This window comes from Rhyacophila brunnea, unplaced genomic scaffold (genome assembly GCF_057557595.1).
Source record: "Rhyacophila brunnea isolate RB1 unplaced genomic scaffold, BYU_Rbru_1.0 scaffold_13, whole genome shotgun sequence".
In the NCBI taxonomy this organism is placed as follows: domain Eukaryota; kingdom Metazoa; phylum Arthropoda; class Insecta; order Trichoptera; family Rhyacophilidae; genus Rhyacophila; species Rhyacophila brunnea.
The window spans coordinates 21,742,834-21,760,944 of NW_028232785.1; the positions used below are offsets into that span (position 1 = coordinate 21,742,834).

The 18,111-nt window shown below is 33.4% G+C and overlaps 2 long non-coding RNA genes across 2 annotated transcripts in view; both read right to left on the reverse strand.

The window, feature by feature from the left end:
• The window catches only part of LOC147076893 (uncharacterized), a 300,090-nt gene that overhangs the window by 280,331 nt on the left and 1,648 nt on the right, over positions 1 to 18,111 (reverse strand). The gene's annotated exons all lie outside the window — the stretch shown is intronic.
• Positions 7,575 to 13,038, reverse strand: LOC147076910 (uncharacterized). The gene is made up of 3 exons (XR_015069387.1): positions 12,822 to 13,038; positions 11,178 to 11,330; positions 7,575 to 9,038 (listed from the first exon to the last, which is right to left on the reverse strand). It is a non-coding gene; the product is annotated as an uncharacterized LOC147076910 (long non-coding RNA).

Here is an 18,111-nt window from a genome sequence, read left to right on the forward strand (position 1 = left end):
ATGGTTTGTCTCCGGTATGTTTTGTTTCGTGTATTTTGAGACTAAGTATCGTCCTACATGTATATTCACACACTTCACATTTCAATGGTTTTTCGCCTGTATGAGTCATAATATGCTTGTTTAAGTGCATTTTTCTAACGGATTCATAATGGCATAGATTACACTTGAATGGTTTGTGTTTTTTCTTAACAATTCCGGTTGAAACTCTTCCCGATGTAATCTGGTGGAGATTTTCATTGGAGATTATTACACTTGGCTGATTTGTAGAGGTAATCGTTTCATAATGAACGATTCTGTGAACGTTCAGATCATGAATAGTTTCAAAGAATGTGTAACAAATATTGCATACAAAATTATGCAAGAAATGTTTAACTCTGGTCAACTGTAGTCGAACAACTTTCGGACTTTCGATATATATACATTCCGGTTTTATTTTCTGTTCTTGTATATATATATTTGAATATTGTTTTACTACGAATTGGCTATCGTCGGTTTTAGATGTTGATGGGACAGTCATTGAGTCTGTCATTGCTGAACTGTGCCCAACCAGTGAACTCTCATCCATACTGTGGTGTTCTGAAGAACATAGCTGGATAAAAAACAGAAATAATTAATGTCAAATATTTTAATAATATGACTACTTAAAGCATTTTACCCGGTTAACTAGGTAATTATATACTACACTTTTCATGTGTATTTCCATATCTAGACCATCCGCACTTTGAGTCTACAATAAACACATGAACTGTAGGTATAACTAAAAGTGTTTAAATACAAGTTATTGCGAGTTGTCGCATCCAATAATGGTTATCAAATACGCGTGGTTTAACGCTCATAATTATTAGGACCGTTAGTGTACGTTTGTCTCCTCCGCGCTGTCTAGTCTGTCAGAGACGCCGAATCAGAATAGTAAATGCCAAAGAGAGTTGCACCAAATTTTGAATGCCACGGATCAGGGCCTGGCGGGGCTATAAAATACCGAGAGGATTGAAGTCAAACCGTTGAGGACTGTTTGTCCTGAGGTCCCGATAAAGACTAAGAAGTGATATTCCATTTACCTAAATAATTTGTATTTTTTCACTCTCAGTGACGAAAGATGAGGACCTGAACCCCTATCCATCATTGCATACGTATATGTACAACTTCCAAAAATCGCGAGTGACTGGCAAGACTTTCTTTGGATAAACTTTAAATTAGGTAAGTATGTACCCATCTATAATGCAAATATAATTCGCAAATCTGCACATGTCATTGCTGATTGTACTTACATTGCACTGGTCATCAAGGACATGACGTCCAAGGACAACGGAAATAAACTAGACATCTCGAACCCGCGATCAATCGCGAAATTCATGTTAATAAATACATTTTGTTTCCAACCAATGATCTGATTTTTTTAATAAAAAGATATTTCCGTTATTTATAAGTTTAAGTACCTAGCTATTTCTACATATACCTAACGATTCTCCTCGATTTGCCACCCTTTGAATAACCGCCGCCCCCAAGCGACGCTCAATCTGCCTACCCCCACGGGACGTCACTAGTATAACGATTTATAGTTAAGTTATTAATAATAATATAATTTAGGTTCTACTATGCGTTATTCGCAAGAAACACGGCTTCATATAGGTTAAAAACACACACTATCTTTATATTATTACTCCGAGGACATGACTGTCGAATGCGAGTGATTTGTATGTTTTAATTTAATATAATTAATAAATATGATTAAATTAATATGTGTAGTTAATTTAGTTTAATTGCAGTGTTGTAAGGGTAAGTACTACTTATTTTTCCTACTTTCTATTTCCAAAAGTTTTAATACTTACTTACTTATATATTTTTAAATAAGTTTAAGTAAATTATAATGACTGACCTCAATTACCAAGTTTTTCGTTTGTAAACAAAGGGGTTAGCCGACCACTACTATCTCGCCAAGTTGAACTTTATACACTCAGCACTAAGGATTCCTATCCCGGGATCCCGAGCTATTTTCGATACCTATGAATCCCAAGATTGATTTTTCTATCAATTTTTATGGAAACTAAAATAAAAACGAAAATATAACAGAAAAATACTTTTATTAACAAATAACTACATTAGAAGTAAACTGAGTTTGAATGAAATTTGATTTATACCCATGTGTAAGTTTCCGATTCATTTTATTTTTTCACATAAATTAATAAAAATGAGAAAGATTGGAAAAAAACAATGCTTCACACTATTAACAAAGTAATTCCACCATGATCTCATACGTTTTACGGCAGTTTCATATTTGGCTGACTAATTAGATTTATGAAGCGGAAAGGCCATAAGTACACCATGATTTGCTTTACTATTTTAAATCTCGCTAACCCATTCAATAAGTCTTTACTATCAGAAACAGAAATTCTCATTATTATTTATATTACAATATTATTTACTCCATTAAACTTATGTATTTCCAAAATTGAACGTATTTTTGACCGATTTTATTAATGTTATTTGTAAATAAATATAAAAAAAATTATATTAACAACCGGGACTGTTAAATTGTAATCCCGAAATCCCGGGATCAGAATTTTAGCTCGGGATTGGATTCCCTACCCAGCACTAAGGTTCATATTGTTTTGAACACATATTTATCTAATACTTACTTAAATCTTTTCATTTCTTTATGTATACGGCCCTTTTTGAAAAATACATCACTTGGCGAAGTTAGGTTAAGTTCGCCTTCGCAGTTTTTGAATGATCAAAAATTAATATTTTTGTTGCTTTAATTTTATGTCACTTGTATGACATTGATAATGCAATACTTCATTGAATATAACTAGGTACTATTTGCGAAAACGTCTTATTTTTTAAGATAATAGGTACGCAAAAACACATTAAGACGATACTTCAGTGAAACAGCAAATAATTTTCAACTATAGGCGCGACGAAATTTTGGACTAGCTGGCATTCGGAGAGTGAACGTGGAGGTGTGAATACGTCAATTTGTTTCGTGATGGCGACGGGGGTATTTATTCTTAAATCGTCTAAAGATGACTAAAAACGATACCCATTTACTTGAAAAGGAAAACATGTCAATGAATATATTATAATTGTTACTAATAGAACAATAAACAGAACATTAAATGAAAGCATGTTGGATTTATATGAAAAATTGCATTTCGTTCGGGATGCGTCATTTGCACCCGCAATCCGCGCATCGCCTAGCTACGATCTTTTTGGACCATGCCTCAACTGAGGTGCCTTAAGCCTTGGTGAAGCTCGGGGCCACGGCGGAATCTAAATACCTACCACAGAACAGATCAATAAATATAATTCCGATAGGCTATATATATCCCAATACAATACATTAGGATGCAAGGGTTTTGAATGTAGGTAAGAGTGTCCTACAAAAATGAACCACGCATTATTTATAGACGTGCAACAGTGTGTGTTGCAAACCGAGATCAGTTGTCAGTATTCGACGTATGACGTATTCTTGACACGTCATGTTGTAGGTATATCCCGTATTCTTCCACACTCGCGATCGGTTGCCTACTTCTTCACACCTATTAGGTATTTCATTATTCCCATTATTTCTGAGCTCCTAAACACCTATAACTATAGAAAAACTAGGATACAGCTAAACACGTTTCTGTGCGACAAAACATATAGCAATAGTTGTTGCCAGGATTTGATACAATATTTGATTGATTTTTGGCACTCATGATTATTAAAATACGCATATTTGAAATGTTATTACACTGTAACGTTTCCTTCTTAATGAAACGTCTTCTCAAGAAAAACTGTCACTGAAACTAGGGGCGGCAGGTTATATGAAAGTATGGTGAAAAAGTATGGTGAAGCAGGCTGGTAATCAATTTGTGGCAAATTTTCCACATTACTATTGTATTATTCTCTTCTCTTTCTCGGCGCTACATCCCGGGGCGGGATTTGGCCTCCTCTACAATTGTCCTCCACACGCTCCTTTCCCTGGCTGCTCCTCTCCAGTCTCCAGCCCTCCCCATCTTTCTCCAGTCCTCTTCGATACAGTCAGCTGTCAACATTGTATTATATGGGTACGTTATAATGACCAAAGTAAATCCTCCGTGATACCCTGCATTTTTTTTTTATCGCGTCGTTATTTCTCGTAGGTAGGTACCTAAGTTGTCGGCTTTTGTTGGCCTGCTTCATTCAGTTGTATGAGAAAGCTGATCGGTTACCCCTCTGTTTATGTAATACCTCTATGACTGAATACTATTGTGACAACTACCACTAATAGTTTTGATTGTCTAAACGTGACCTCACACAATAAAATATAACATCGTGATACTTTTCTAATTCATCAATTCTGCACATATTTTAAGTTGACAGATGAGCATACTTAGTTATATAGGTAATACTTGATGATATATGTTAGTTTACCTGCAATGTGGCATCGTAATATGAATCTTCAACGCATTCTTGCTTGACAGCTGATGACTCCGACGCTTGGCTTTGCAAGTTTTTTGAAGGTTCAGTAATAATTGGTATGTAAATAAAATTGTCAGGACCGTCTGCATCCTGGTCAAAGTCTGGAATTTCTCTTTTAATGTCCATTTTTAAGTTCTATATTAACCCATAGCTTACGGGCAGCACAAAATTGTGTTTTTGCTAATTACTTTTCAAATGCAAATTAACACGTTAATTACAAAATTAATTTAAAGGGCCCGTAAGCATTGTGTTAATCGTATTTATTACTTATGAGACATCTCAATTGACACCACGATCGACAGAAGTGACAGAAGCACCAGTTTAGTGTTGCTACCTATACAACAATTAATTTATTTCATTGCGATTTCCATTATTTGATACTTGATAAGATGTAATACCTGCATGGCCCCAACATCCTGAAGCGGGCCCCAAGGCCAGGATCTTTGGCGCCCCCTACCTATCACAAAGGTTAAAGGCAGTCTGGCGCTCTACAGTGGCGTTTTTAAATGGTGTTCGAGGTCAATAAAAATTCAGTGTATTTTTAGCACATCTAATTATGGAGTTGTCGAGTCAACACACAATATCCAAAAATTGCATCGCACAACCATACTTATATTTTAAAATGGTACCTAATAACCCCGAAGTAAAATGCGCCTTTTTTACTATTAGGGCATATTTAAGAAGTGTGTTTATCTCAATTATGTGGTCGACCCGCCACGCCGGTCCTCCAGAACCCGGGCCCCTAGGCAAGAGCCCTGTCAGCCTAAAAAGATTGCAAAAACAAAACACGTCAAACGATATAATTTTAATGATATCAATCTGAAACTCTGAAATATGTCAGCGCTCGTGGCATAAGGTTATAGCATTATCTATGTGCTTTTGTTCACACTGCTTTGTGCCAATTTTGACTAGGTAAGTATATCAGTAAAGATTCATCGTTTGAAAAATAATTATTGTAGGTAATATATATTACTACAGAACAAGAAAAGAATCATATTATAGAATCTTCGAAAGTGAAAAAAATGCGTCTGCTACAACCCACCATTGAGTATAACAATAATTATTAATAAAAATGGATGTGTTACCAGCATTTTTATGCTTAGAATTAAACTTATTATAGTAATTTATTGTTGTAACTAAGATGTCCGCATTTTCTTAGCGCTACGTCGCCTGCTTCATGGAAAACCGGCACTGATTTAAAAAAATGTAATATTCGTTCATTCATTTGCCACCCTTAAGCAACACATGACTTCCCTACCTACACGGGACGTCACTGGTCCCCAATTATCAATAGTTGGACCATGGTGTACTATTAATAGCTGTAAATTTGTACTAATAAGTAGCCATCCAACATGACTAGTAAAAATTAGTAGGTAATGTATATTCATGAATACCTACTGCTTTTCAACGGAAATATTGTATTCTTCATTAATATAAAAAAAAACAGATATGACAAAAAGAGACTGATACCGCACCAAGTTGGCATTATTATCATCATGCCCCCCACATCCTGAAGCGGGCCATCAGGCTATGATCTTTGGCGGGCCCCCTACCAATCTGTAATGTTAAAGGCAGTGTGACACATCACATCAACATTTTTCAAATTTTGTTGCAGCTCAAATTAAGGGCTCTTATTCAGTGTATTATGAACTATCTTTTTTTTTTTATAAGTACATCTACTTTCATCATGGAGTTGTCGAGTATCAATACGCAATAATGAAAAATTACATCTTTCAATTAGATAATTTAAAATTAACAAATTTAATGTTAATAGTCATGAAGTATAATAGCGCAGGCGACTTTTTAACTATTAAAGCAAAATTGTGATATGTGTTTATCTTACTTATCTGATCAACCCGCCACGCCGGGCCCACCCAGAGCCTGGACCCCCAGACTAAAGCCCTGTCAGCCCCCCCTTGTGGGGGCCATGATTATCATTATCATCACAACAATTTCCAGATATATAGGTAACTACAGTAGACTAACATCAAATCTGCCCTTCTTAAAACCGGTTCTATGTCAAAGCGAACTAATTCGCGGATATGGCCGGGTGTACATTGCCGGCCATACAAAAAACGCGAACTTATTCGCCTTTTGAAGACAGAATTACAGTCTCAGGCGTTTGTTTTGAATAATTTATAATTCGGAAGAATACTGGACCAATAATGAGACATTCAGCATATAATTGGTAAGTGTTTATAATAAACTTTCATTATATTAAAAATAAAGGGTTTATTTTTGTTATGAAATTCGCGGCTCTCACTCTCAGCAATACAAAACCTTCTGGGATAGTCAGGTAGAATGATACAATTTATTCTCAATCAGGTATTATCTAATTAATGATAATCTTAATATTCTATCCCGAAAGTTCAAAACTACTGGCCCAAAAATAAATATCATTTGAAAAGCAATTATTGCAGAAGACATGCGGGTATGCAGTCATGTGACGACCAAAAATCCGTCAACGCGTGCGTGTTATCGATGCCCTTGTATGTGGCTCTCTTCACATACCTGGTTTTAAAAATCCGTATTGTTTTAGGTTAATTTGAATTTAATAGGTATATCTTATTGATAAAAATCAACTATTTTCGTTGGTTCTTTATGCTTTTCTGTCGTAGATAGCAGCAAACAATAAAATTGGAAAATCCATTTAAAAGTAATCATAACGTACATCAAAATATTCGTTTGTACATCAGTTAAACCGGCTATAACAATTTGTATGTTCGTTTTTGAATTCACTGCTTTAAAGCCGTAAGCCACGTTGACACGGTCCATTTACGATCCAAGTACACTTGGACCGAGTGCCATCTAAGTGCACTCGTATGAGACATCTTCATACTAATTATTCCTATCCAAGCTACTTGGACCGCGTCTACTCATCCAAATTAACTTGAATAGGAATAATTAGTATGAAGCCTTCACTTGGGTGGCACTCGATCCAAGTGTACTTGGATCGTACTTGGACCGTATCAACGCGGCTTTACAGACAAAATAGAGGACAAAATGAGATATATTTTAATAATAGTATTAGTTTAATCATATTATTTCATATAATTATTATATATTTAAGTAAACAATAATTACATAAGTACACATATTAAAAGCATTTTTAAAAGAAAGAACGTTTTGTTAAAAACATTTTACTTTTTACACAAAACATTTTACAGAAAACACAGCTATTCGCCTCAACGCATCATTTGATACTTTTCGTGGTAAGAATTATTTATAAACATGTAAAATTACATTTCTCATATTATTATGTATTACTTTTTGCGAGAATGAGTCTTTTTGTGTGATTTCATTTCATAAGATCTTACGCATATATAATCACATTCATCACATTTCAGTGGCTTTTCGCCAGTGTGACTCATTTTGTGGTATTTCAGGGTCGCAGTTGTTCTGCACGAGTAATCACATGTCTCACATTTAAATGGCTTTTCGCCAGAATGATTTATTTTGTGTAATTTCATTCCACCAGCCTTTCGACATGAAAAACTACACAACACACATTTAAATGGTTTATCACTGGAATGACTCATTTTGTGTGACTTTAAGTTGCTGGACGTTGTGGTTGAGAAATCACAATCTTGGCATTTAAATGGCTTATCGCCAGAATGAGTCATTTTGTGTATTTTCAGACTTTCGGATTTAATAGATGAGTAATTACATTCACCACATTTAAATGGCTTTTCACCAGTATGGGTCATTTTATGTCTTTTCATACTTTCAGATTTTATGCATGAGTAAGTACACTCGTTACATTTAAATGGCTTTTCATCAGAATTAAATAACTCTTTATCAGTATGAGTATTGCGGTATTTATCACATTTAAATGACTCTTCACCAGAGTGAGTCATTTTGTGTAAATTCATGTCACCAGATTTTTTACATGAGAAATCACATAAAACACATTTAAATGGTTTTTCACTAGAATGACGCATTTTGTGTGATTTTAAGCCGTTAGATGTTGTAGTTGAAAAATTACACTCATTGCATTTAAATGGTTTTTCACCTGAATGTGTCATTTTGTGTGTTTTCATGTTACCAGAACTTATACATGAAAAATTGCATTCGTTACATTTGTATATCTTTTCACCGGAATGAACCATTTTATGTCTTTTCATGTTAGTGGAGTGTATACAAGCGAAACTGCACAGATTGCATTTGAATGGTTTTTCACCTGTATGAATCATTTTGTGTGATTTAATATTGGCAAGTTGTATACATGAGTATTCACATATATCACATTTAAACGGCCTTTCATTTGAATGTGTCATTTTGTGTGATTTCATGCTAGACGATCTCATAGTTGAGTAGTTACAGTCACCACATTTATACCGTCTCTCGCCAATGTCAGTGATTTTTTCCATTGATTTTTTTCCCGATCCCATAGTAGCAAGTCCTTCGGAGTTAGATTTAATCACATTGCGATTAACATAGTCAATTATTTCAGTAAACTTTTCATTATATTCTTTGAGTTCTTTCTTTATGTCTTGCTCATCAATATGTATGTCATCGTCAGGTTCTTTTACTTTTGACATACACCAGGTCGATTTGAGATTCACAGCACCACCTGTATTAGTAGCAGCAATAACCTAAAGTTTAAACAAAATTGAACCAAGGAATCATAGAATTAAATATGCTGATTGTTTTAATATAGACTAATCATTATGCAAACGTCGGTTTCTATAGTTTTTAAAGATGTAGCTGTCAGTATATTATTGATCAAATATCTATTTTTAATGTATAAAATTATTTAATCGCAATAATAAATTCCCAGCGACTCGTATAACGGTAAACAAGTTTGCTGTTTACCTGGGTCAGCAGATTGATTGGTGATATTAAATACGGTATCACAATAAAAATTAGTCTAATATCTATTCCCATAGTATCATATTATATTATGACTGTAATAATAAATAAAATTCACAGCTACTCGTATTTAAACCGCTGACTCGTTCAATATAATTATGTACTAGAATATAATGTTTAGGTATTACTTTCGACTGTATAAATTACGAATACTGATTTACCAAAATGTCACTCAGATCTAAGTACCTGGCTCGTAACTATCTCAGTATATAATATGTACAGTCATTGTATTTATACTATCGTACCGACTGTTACGGTGCAAATAAAACTCGCTCCTGCATACATCTTCGACTTTTTCGTCATCATTCTCAACACCATAACCCACATATCGAACACTACAAAGATATATCATTGAAATTTGTGTCTTTTGTGAAAAAAATACTGAAATGTTTACGCAATAGAGTTTTGGCTAGATTTTAAATACCAACATGGAAATATTTCAGAAACCATCTATTAAGCAATTCGACATATCGTTTGATTTGCATTTAAACTTATATTTTTTTTCCGACCATGTCCAATCCTAAAAGAATCATATGGGCCTCCACAGAGTAGAGGTTTGTGTTAAAAGATTTTGTTTTTTACGAGAAATGAATGTCAGCCACTCGTTCAACCTATTAGGTCCATACCTTGACACACAAATTGAAAAACAATATGTGTATTTGCCAGACCCAGGATCCAAACCTGGGACCCACGGCGTGACAGTCCAACACTTAAGCCGCGTGGCCACCGTGGGTGGGTATTGGATATTAAGTAATATAGACAGATGGAGTGTTCATATACAGAAATACTACGAAATAGTTAGCCATGATATATCTGATAAAATCATAAACGCTGAGAACATCGGAATACATAATCGTACTAACTACATATTTTTTTTATATTGGCAATAATTAATCTTACCATTATGCCAGTAAGTGCAATTGGCATACTAGTATAGTTGCTCTATGATATATAGAAGCATTCAGAGGAAATAACAGCGATTAATTAAGGTACGTGCATGTCGTCAAACACAGGATGTAATATGATCTGTGATAAGTATCTCAAATGTTAATTCACTAAAGTTAAAGTTTCTTTTTGGTTATTTTCGGGTACCACAATTTTATTAAGAGCCATTGAATTGTATTGTTTTCCTAGTTATTTTTTAATCTGTGGCTGCTAGCGGAATTAGGGCTTTACTAGAAAAAGTTTAAATATTATAAATTTAGTTACTTACGATCATAATAATTACAAGATAAAAAGATTTTTTATATACTTTTTTAAATTTTCTGTTGAATCATAATAATATAAACTTGACTTGACTAGCTGAAACGATCAAAAAAAATTGTACTTGATAGAAATACCTACTGAATAAATATAGAATACTGAAATCTCATTTTGACATTTCATATTGATTTCCATAGTAACGCACGTATATATTAATAATTTAGTTGCTAGGACCCTAGACCCCTAGCAACCAATAATAGTGTTTTACTTTTTACGGATTTCTTCCGAAATAACTTTTCATACAAAATAATTAACTGAAAATGAATTCAATTCTACTTAAAGATGGCTCAAAGTATTAAAAGAATGCATTGGCATCGTGTTATATATTCTAAAACTTACAAATGTCTAGCTAGTCGGAAAGTTAGTTAAAAATCGATTGCAAGATTCGTACTGTATAAACAACCAACGGACAAACAAGAATACGACCTAATAAAAACGTTGTAAAAAATGTTTCGTTCACTATGTAAATGTTATCTCCTAAGCTAATGCTTACTGGCTAAGCTGATTAGTAGCGACATGACAATACAACTGTTATAAAATATATGATTGTATGTATCTACAATATTTGAAATTCATACAATTATTACAGTATCGTGTACCTGATTTCCTGCGCTGCACTCCGAATACGAGCAACCCGGTTGAGGATTCTCATAATTATTTTTGAGTATTATATCTTCAAAAATCTCCTGCTTTAAGTGAACCGGTTGACAGTCAATCTCCGACTTTACAGTGCTCAGTTCTGTTGAAGGGCTCTGCAAAAATACTAATATATTATGTATCATTCTCTACAAATTTAATATCAAATTGAATGTATATATTATTATCTCCCTTTCAAATTTAAATTTATTTACTACGTAGTATAATGTAGTAAGATAGTGGCTTTTTTTCGTCAAAATGAAGCCGTCTTTCTCGCATTTAACACACAGTAGAACCTTAATCTTATCATTATTAACTTAACTATGAAACGTTATACCATTATGTTGCTTCTCAGTATGGCTACCAAATTTAAACATAACATAGTTAACCAATTTTCTACTAAATTAACTAAAAATAATTAATTACCACTAACTTTATATTTATAACCATATATTTAAATACAAAAATAATAAATTTCAGCAACACATTCTCGCTGTTTTTAAATAGATGTTTCAATATTTACTGGCGACGTTTACAAAAAATATTTAATACAGACGTAGAAATTCTATCTTACTCTAACTCATATTGCGGAGATATAAGCGTGCCAAATGCTTTCTCACTCGCACTTATGGTTCGTTTATGAACCTTGATTGTAGTCTTAACGAAATAAATACACAAATTGTGTTATTAACAGCGAACCGATTAATAAACGTGTGACCCACTATAAATATATTATTTAGGAATGTAAATCACTGATAAATCAATTGTCCAGTCTCGGGAAATAAATAAACAAGAATTGAGATGTTAGGAATGACTATCTCAAAAATATGGGACGCTTTCTTAGCAATCGAGGTGTCTGACATTTTCTCAATTCTTTTATATGGTATAGACCAGACACTAAGGAGATATCACGGAAAGTTGAGGCTTTCGAGGATAATTGTTTAAACGCATCCTCAAAATTCTTTGGACTGACTGGGGAACAAATGTTGGGGCTCCCAAACTAATGGGAAGGAACCCAGAAGTTCTGCGTAGTATCAATTGTCTTTCACCAGACATGCGTGCTTTTGATTAGAAATGATAAGTGAACTTTGAATAATTGTCAAGATATTCTTATTCTAGAAACACATTACCATCACGTTACGTGAGCGCAAGGGCTATATTTATATTATAATAATCAAAATATTCAATAATTAAAACTAACAACCTAAGAATCATTGTTTCAATAATTGTCTGTCATTTAAAGCCCTATTCCAAGCCACTAAAATCAAAGATACGTAGTGCATGCGACTTAAATATCTGTAAATTTTCAGGAAATAAAAAAAAGTTGTATCGTGAGGCGTGATACAAGTGAGGTTACCTTAATCTGACACATTTTGTAAAGATTTTACAAACTGACACTCCGTTTTCGGCTAAAAATGTACTTACTAGGTAAATTCTGGGAGCACCAGCTGTCTGAAACATTATTGCTTGTAAATCAATATTGCACACTTTTTGTCCGTGGAGCCTGCTAACTGCGAGCTCACGTGACATGATCGTAATGTGTTTCTAACATTACGATCATGTAACATTAGCATTGCTTCACAGATATTCTTCGTACGAAAACTAACCTCAAAAGAACAAGTGACATCGTCGGCTATCTCTCGTTTTATATTAGAAGTGGGTGTATCAGGGCTGATTGAATCCACTATTGGCACTTCAAACCAATGCTGCCCTTTTGCATCTGATTCAAATGCATCTGGTTCGCATTTGATGTCCATTTATATCCAGATATTTTGTAGGCGACTGTCAAATTTTATTATTATCAAGCAATAGCGACCATAGCGTAAAGACGTCGTTTAGCATAGACAACAGGACAATATTAGTGTTGCCAGCTTTTTGTAGTATTTAGTTTTGTGGAGGTACATTTACCTACCTGGATCACCCAATGTTAAAACTCCAACTTTTTTTGGGTGCGTTTGTTTGTGCATCGTTAGTACACGATTTTTTTTCGTTTGAGGGATATTAGATCAATTGCCACACAATATATAAGTTAGTGTACTTATTATAATATCTTCATTTAATGTACGAGTTCATTTTTAGAGTATAACCATTAGGTACTTAATATGCGCCGTGTCATGTTAGTTTACATTAACACACATGTTTTTCCGTTGTTACAGATGAATATTTATCAAATTTGGTTTTCACAGGCCTACTTCTTTGTGCCACAAATTAATTTATTATCTCAGAGAGTTATGAGTTTTAAAATTGACTTGTTTCGGTAACTACATAAAGTTTAAGTGTATTACTTTTTCAATACCACTTGAAGGGTACGCAGACAGAAAGACCATTGTCCGCAAAAAGAGTTAATGATGCCATTATAGTGGAGAACTTTGTAAGCTATTAGAGATCGTCCACATTGGCAACAAGTTGCTGGCAACCTCTAATAATTTTTGGTCAAACAAATTTTGATAATGATCATGAAATTAATATTTTTATAAATCGGTGACTGCTATTACCTTTCCATAGATAGCATTATCCAATTTGTAGTAGATACTGAGATATCTTAGTAGCTACACTAACTCCGATTCACCTTATATACTGAGCTACACACCTTGATATACCCTACAATATATTTACTCAACTCTGTCAAGTAAGGAGTATCAAACAATTGTGATAAACTGCCTCCATTTTGCTCAATGGGAGAATAAGTTTGCGAATCTAAATAATCCAAGTATTTTTCAGTATCAAACCGATTTGAAGTTGATCTTAAGTTAATACACTTTACTAACGAGGAACAGTTCAATATTGCTATGTTCTCCAAAGCAACGCAATTTCCACTTTCGGATGACTTCAGTTCTAGGTGACAGAGTAACTTTCTGTATACCTAAGCCTTTAAATTGGCTTGCGTTTGGATTATCGTTATGGCTACCATGCATTCTAATGTATAAAAAAACATTTTTAAAGAATCTTGACTAAGTTTATACGTGGGAATAAAGAGTGACATTTTATTATTGTTAACTAAATTGTCATATAAAGATTTAACGCGCTCTATGCATATTATTATAAGTGCCTACTTAGCGCCGACCCACACCGGGCGACTCTGGTCTCGAGACCAGTCGCCCAGACCAGACCGATGCATACAGTTATATGGACCATGCCACACCTGGTCGCCCATTAGTCGTGCAAGCAATAAAGTCGGGCGATCAGTGAAATCTCGTTTTTGCGCTCGGTCTGGTCTCGCGGTCTCTCGGTCGCGCGACCGGTAGTGATGTATGAAAACATATAGCTTTGTAATGAGTGCTGCCACACTGGGCGATTAGTCGCAAGAGTCTATGGTCAGTGGTTTATCACGTGTTGCTGTGAAGGTATTGAAAGATGTTGTGTTAAATATCGTTTAAAATGGAAGTTAAAACCGAAACAAATGATGTCATATTATCTGATAAAACGGCGGAGGAAATCAGCGACAGTGCATACCAATGCATTGACAAAAACCAATTCAAGAGCAAATGTAGATCTGACGTGTCAGTCAAACAGGAATATATCGAGGACGACAGCAATATTGTAAACCTAAATGATGTAAGTGAATTTTGTATTTACTTAGGCGTTGGTATTCATAATTTTGTTGAAAATTGGCACGAATATTCTTCAAACTTACAAACATTACCATTATTCTGGTACTGAGCAAAAACAAAATTGGTGTATATAGTGGTTTTTCCTTCGTTTGCGAAATCAGAACTCCAAAAATATAAAGGTGCCCACTTACTTTTTTACGCATCCACATTACGTAGGTACTGATATCAAAATACTTAAGTAAAACAACATATTGTTATTGAGCAAAACAGTGCATCGTATTCACCACTGACAGTTGAGTATTATTTTCTTCGACATTTAAGGGGGTACATGCTCAGCGTAGGTAAAAATGAAGCTTTTATGGTTTTTTCTAAGCATGATTCTGGACATTCCTTAAACGTTGTAGATAATCTATTTATATAATTATGAAGCCTTATTATCCTTAATATTTATTTTAAACATTTCGTGACTGCATATATTATTTTTATTACATAAAATAGTATTCTTTTAAACCTCGCTCTAATGTTTTAGAATATAGTCATATTTCAGTACATCCATGTGCAGTGGTGTTTTTTTATTCTTCAAAAAAAGGGCAGGATTAACACATTTGAATATAATTCTAAACATACTTATTATAAGCTATGTCTTTGACCAATCAAGTGTGATAAACATCATACGAATAATGATTGCTTTATAATAACTATTGACCAAAGAATAAGGTAGTATTTTTTTGAAATACGCCATTTCACTTGCCATTTCTCAGTGGTGAAGCTACAACATACGGCCGTAGCCATAAATTGACAAACTATAATTGAAATTGGGAGTAAGATCATGTTAACGCGCGTGTTTGAACATGTACCGTTTAAAGAAATAGATTTTTTTTCGGTTGGGTACATGTTCAAACACGCGCGTTGACATCATTTTACTCCATACTTCATTTATTGTTTGTTAATATTTGGCAAAGGCCGTATGTTGTAGCTTAGCCACTGGAAAATGCCAAAAGAAATGGCGTATTTCAAAAAAATACTACTTCATTCTTGGGTCAATAATTATTATAAAGCAATCATTATTCGTAGAATGTTTATCACATTTGAATGGTCATAGACATAGCTTATAATCAGTATCTTTAAATGTGTTAATCTTGCCCATTTTTTGAATAATAAAATGCTCAATTCTTGTCAATTTTGGGATCACAGAGATCATCAACATAATTTTTTTATCGTAAATATTTCACTATAAAAATGTCGACATAATTAAATTATACTAATGGTTTTATAAATGCGTTTAAAAATTTATAAAAGTAAAAAATCTTAACACCACTGCACATGAATGTACTAATATATGACTCTATTCTAAAACATTAGAGCGAGACGTTTAAAAGAATCCTATTTAATGTAATAAACATACTTTATGCAGTCATCAAAATAAATATAAAGGATAATGAGGCTTCAAAATTATATAAATAGATTATCTACAACGTTTAAGATATGTCCAGGATCATGCTTAGAAAAAACCATAAAAGTTCCATTTTGACCTACGCGGAGCATGTGGGCCGTTAATGACTTCGATATTGAAAGGCTGTCTGAATGTTTCTTTCGAATTTAAGTGTTGCGAGTATTCTGGTAACACGGGAAAGACAAGTTTTAATAATCCAGCGAATAACTATTAATGATTGATATCTGATATAATAGCTATTTATTGATCACTTTCATTCATCATGGCAGGCAAGCAGTTTATTAGTATTGTCAAACTGAATTCGCCGTCATTTTTTTTACACATATTAAAAAATCATCACAATCAAAAAGCTGTAGGATAATAATATATAAAGATGATCATAATTATTGCGCTAAATGTATGAATATAGGTAGTATGTATTCGACCTGTCAAACGCAAACTAAGAGAATTTATGTTAATAAATATAATCGACATAATATGCCATCATAAATCGTCTGGTGTTCGAATTTAGATCCAAGTCCTTCGCAGTATAAAAAGTATTGAATGATATGTCTATAGGACTCTAATAAGCATGTGGTGCTCTCACCCAGCGCACATTCGAGGGCTTAGTGTCAAACAATACTATCTACAAAAGTGCAACTTTACAGGAGAGCCAAAAATCGTTATTGTAGATTTTTGTAACTCAACAAGGGAAATGTTTATTTAAAACCTAATGTTAATATTTTATAATTTATTGTCTATTGTACATTTATCTTGCTTATGATGATGTTAAAATTTATAGGGATAGTTTTAAAAAAATATGAAAAAAGGGTAACTTATGTAGTTAGCGTTAAACTTTACTGACGATTTAATAAGAAATTAGAAAAGATTGACATAACCAAAGTGATTGGACTCCTCCCCCAGAGGTAGCACACAAACGTCAGTGTGTACTCGTTTTGTGAGAGAAAGTTCTACTTCTCTGAAATTAGGTACATTTTGCTGCAAATGGGCCATATTTGGACATAAAAACGCCCCACTGAGTATTTTTTTTTATCAACACAAGCTTATAACCAATTTATGATAAACGTATTTTCATTATAAAAAGTTCCCGCAATAAAAACTTTATTAGGATTCAGGGTAAGAAAAAATAATGCATATGGATGTAAGTATTTTATTTTTAATAACACAAAAAACACAATAATATTACGAAAAATTATACACAAATCAGTTAATAGGAAATGGTTAAATATTGGAATTAGAAATATGGTCTTGTTTTTACATATTGTTATATATAAAATAACATAGCATTATTGTTTAGATAAAACGGTTAAATAAAAAACACAAATAATTACAGTTAATACTTTGGACGCGGAAGACGCACAAAATATTATATTACCTACCTATTTACACATGTGTAGTTTGAAAATATTTTATGAAATAAAAATATAACATGGGTTCGTTTTTGACATAGGTATTGTGTATAAAATTACTTGTTAATACAAACCTATTAGAGACAAAATACAGGTAGGTATGTTGAAAATTTGATTATATAGTTAATTACAATATTTTATCTATTTAACTCACTTTTTTAACTCTCATTTAACTTTAACACTCATTTAACGCCACTTTCCGAGAAATGCTTCCCACACAGTAATGAATATTTAGATGGCACCCAGCTCTCCCGCCCGACTGCATCAATCCACAATTTCCGAAGAACTTCATTTTTCGGAAATCTGAAATAATTTAATTCATACCTATAACATTATAAAATTGCTACATATACTTACTCCATTACATACTATACATATAATACATATAAATACAATTTTTGTTTGGTATTCTTAAAAATATATTTAACTCTGAAATGAAATATAAAATCTATGTAAATAATGAATGTCATTAACTAGCACTAAC